Raw genomic sequence first — 4,116 nt, forward strand, 5'->3', positions numbered from 1 at the left:
AAAGGATAAAAGTTTTTCTATTTTAACCTAAAACAAATGGAATGGATTAAACTTTTGGAAATGCTATTTTTATGTGACATTTACTTATGTATTCATTTAGTTTTAAAAAAGTAAGCAGGTGTTAAAATCATATTTGCTGAAGGAGATTTTAACATATTCATTTCATTAGTGGAGGGTTGAGAGTGACATGGCATTTTTCGTAAATAGCAGTCTGAGTTCTTAAGTTAGGTATTTAAAGATATGTCTTTTACAACTGCTCGTTTCATTTTTAAAATTAGTTAAAACATAAAATAAAGCATTTTGAGTTTCAGTTCAAGATATATTCATAGATTCTGGTCATTTGATCAGAATGGTTAAATTTGGATTATATGGAGTTTACAATATCCTTTCCAATAGCCAAGTAGTTGAAAATCAACAAAATAAAAAAATGAATGCAAAACCAGAGTACTTAGGAAATACCTAGACTCTTTAGCAATTTTAATTTTGATAATGTAAAATTATAATAGGATCAAACAGAAAACAGATGGCATTCTCAAAAGTATTTAACTGAAGAAAACATAAAATGACCATTTGCAGAGGCATGGGCATGGTTAAGGAAGGAACCAAGAGAGATGAGGAGGCATTTAAGGATTGTTAGCAATAGGAAGTTGTAACTATTCCTAGGAATGAATGAAGGGTCAAAGAAATGGAACATCATTCTTAAAACCTGGTGAGAGCTGGGCTTGGAATGGCAGTTTCCTGGCAGGAGCTGAGCTCTGGAGGAATTCAGCTACTATCAGAAATATGGAAAACAGAGCATTAGGAAAGAAATATCCTAATCCCTCTCTTCTCCTGATCTCTAGCCTCCTACTGGTGCCTCTCATTGCTTAATCTCTGCCAGAAGCAAGAGGTCTGGGATCCCAAATGATGTCCATATGTAGAATTCAGCCTTCTAGTCACAGAGCAGGAAGAAAAACATGGAGATTTGATTGGGGCAAACAAAGAAGAAATATCACAGAAATTATTCTAAGTAGATGTAGCATTCAGAGACATTTCCCTGTTTACAAATTCGTTGGGATTAAAAGTTTTAAAGTCAGTTTGTTTAGATCCTACAATGCATTTTTCATCCAAAATCCTTATACCTGAGAATATGTCTAACAAGAGATGGATAAGACAATTATGAAGACTATTACGAAATGTTTTTGAAGGATACATTTCCAGGATCTGAATAAATACGTTATAGTCATGAAGAAGAATGTCAGTTTTCTTCAAATTATTCTAGAAATTCAATATGTTTCTATCAAAAATCAAAAATCTTCCATGCAGTATGGATCCTAAAGTTCACATGGTAGAGAAAAGGTCAAGATTGTGTATAATTTTTAAGAACAGCAAAGTGAGAGAATTGCCTTATAGATTCAAGACCTATTGTGAATCATGGTGATTTAGATGATGTAATACAATTTGTTTACAGATAGACAAATATACCAATGGAATTAAATAAGGGGACAACAATAGACATGCACATATACACGTGTAATATATGTGTACATTATATTCACATACTTGGTGTGTGTGAGATACAAGAATTGTGTTTATGCTAAAATATATGCCAAAAGACGTTTATTGAAACATCTTTGGTAATACAGAAACATTGGGAATAAGCTAAATGTTCATTCACAAGAAAATGAAATAGATAAAATTCATTACATTTATATAGTGGAGCAGTATGCAGCTATGAAAATCAGTGAGTAAAGTATTAATGTAAGAAGTGAGAAGACCACCTGCTTGCATGCCTAAAACGTTTGAAAGATCTCCCTGTGCAAGAAACTTGCTGGAAAGCTGCCCTTAGGGATAACAGTGACACCTATTGGAGGGTGTCTGCCCCTGGGTCAGTCACATACCACAGGCTGGGAAGGTGCCCATTGGCAAGAATGATGACTCCTGGCAGGTGTATCTTGGGAGCAACAAGAAAAAGCACTGAAACAAAAAGAAAATTTTCTTTCTTTCAGTCTCTCTTTTGAACCCTCTATTAATACTGTGCCAGCTGGAGAAATATTTATAGATTCCTGCTCAAGAATCACAAAGGAGAGCAAAAAGCATAGATTTGATGAGAAGATGCAAGAAATTGATAAGTGGCCAAAGCATAACTCATGTTATCCGTTTTATAAAAATCAAAAAATCACTCTTAACAGTGCTTCTTCTTACATAGATGAAGTAAATTCCTATCATGGAATTATTCTCTATTGCAAAGAAGATAAAGCATTCTTCTCTGAAAGTTACTGCTAAAAAGTACAAATGTTACTTCTAGTAAGTTGAGGGTGTGTTAACCTGAATACGTCGTCACCTTAGGAAGTGGAGCACTCTGAAAAAAATAAGTTGTAGCCATAGAGAAGAGAGGTAGGGCTGAGTGAACTTTAGATGCTATTAGATTCACATAAGTTCCCAGAAGATATGATGATTCCCCCACTGAACTGCCTAGCACTCTTGTCAAAAATCAATTGCCCATTTTATTCCTTTGATCTATACGCTTATCTTTATTCAGTCTTCATTACTGTAGCTTTGTAGTAAGTTGTGAAATCTGGAAGTGTGAGTCTGCCAGCTTTGTTCTCCTTTTTCAAGATTATTTGGCTTCTCTGGGTCTCTTACATTTCCATGTGAATTTTATGATCAACTTGTTAATTTATACAAAAAAAGAAGCAGTTGGGATTTTGATAGGGAATGTGTTGAATCCTATGGAGGGAGTATTGCATTTTAAGAATATTAGTCTTCTGATCCATGAGCATGGGATGTCTTTCCATTTAATGAGGTCTTCTTTAATTTCTCTCAATAATGTTTTATAGCTTTCACTGAAGCCTTGCACGCCTTTGGTTAAATCTATCCCTAAATATTTTATTCTTTTTGATGCTTTTGTAAAAAATTTCTTTCTTAATTTCAATTTTGAATTGTTCATTCTAGTGTTTAAAAATACAATTGATTTTTGTGTATTGATCTTGAATCCTACAACCTTGCTGAACTCATTCATTAGCTCTGATTTTTTTTGTGGATTCTTTATGCTTTTCTGTACAACAATATCATACCATCTATAAAGTATGTTTTAGAATATTTTGGATAATATATATTTTACTTTATATTTGACATTGTAAAATTTGGTTGAGTGAGTGAATTTTTGCATTAACAGAGTAAACAGGTTTTTTTTTTCATATTTTTCATGCAGGATAAACCAGCCAGCAAAGAAAAATCCAAGACACCAGTAAGATTTTTACCACAGTTATCTACGGTAATTTACCAGTATACTATCATACTTTATTGCTTTTGTAATAATGTTGTTTACTAGTTTTAAACTTGCAAATAAGTTACTGAATTTCTGACTTTAAATTCTGTACTCCATTTAATTCTTTTCTGATGGAGAACATTTATGAGATACGTATCTTAAGAAAAATAACTATCTTAATAAACGAAGTATAAGCTATAATTACTAGTATATAAAGAATATTTAACTATTCTGAATAATTGAATTGTGAAGATGATCTAGCAGAAGCAGTGTTGGAGTCAGGAAGCGACTTCAGTTACAGCTTTGTCACTAACAGCTCTGTGACTATTGAGGAGTCACTTCTAGTTTCTGAGTTTGAGAATGAAAGGTGTTGATTTCATGATCTCTGAGGAGATGCCTCTTCTAGCACTGAAATGCTACAGCTTTTTGACTTTAAATTATTGTTGTCTTGTGGAAGATGTAGTTAGTAGACATTTTAAGTTGATAAAGTACTGGACAGTTAGATTTTACTGCAGTAAAATTTACTGTTGAATAATTATGTTGAGTTTAATGTCATTTAGTTACACACTTGTGATTCCTGGGAGTTGAGCTTCGGTAGAAGGTCAATGCAAACATTATTTGTTTGGAAGCATATTTTAAAAGCTCAAAATGAGCTATGAAATGGAATCTGCATTGCTGCATACAGAGAAGATTCCTAGTAATATGAAATGAAAGATTCTCGCAGCTTAAAAAACTTGAATGAAAAATTTTAGGTGAATGTTTAAACATTTCAAAGCACATATTTAATTATGAATCTGTTTGTATTGATAATGGCAAGATTATCACACCATGCTCTATAAAATAAAATCATAGCATCTTTTTTTTTT

The sequence above is a fragment of the Pteropus vampyrus genome, unplaced genomic scaffold, assembly GCF_000151845.1.
Source record: "Pteropus vampyrus isolate Shadow unplaced genomic scaffold, Pvam_2.0 Scaffold146, whole genome shotgun sequence".
Classification (NCBI taxonomy): domain Eukaryota; kingdom Metazoa; phylum Chordata; class Mammalia; order Chiroptera; family Pteropodidae; genus Pteropus; species Pteropus vampyrus.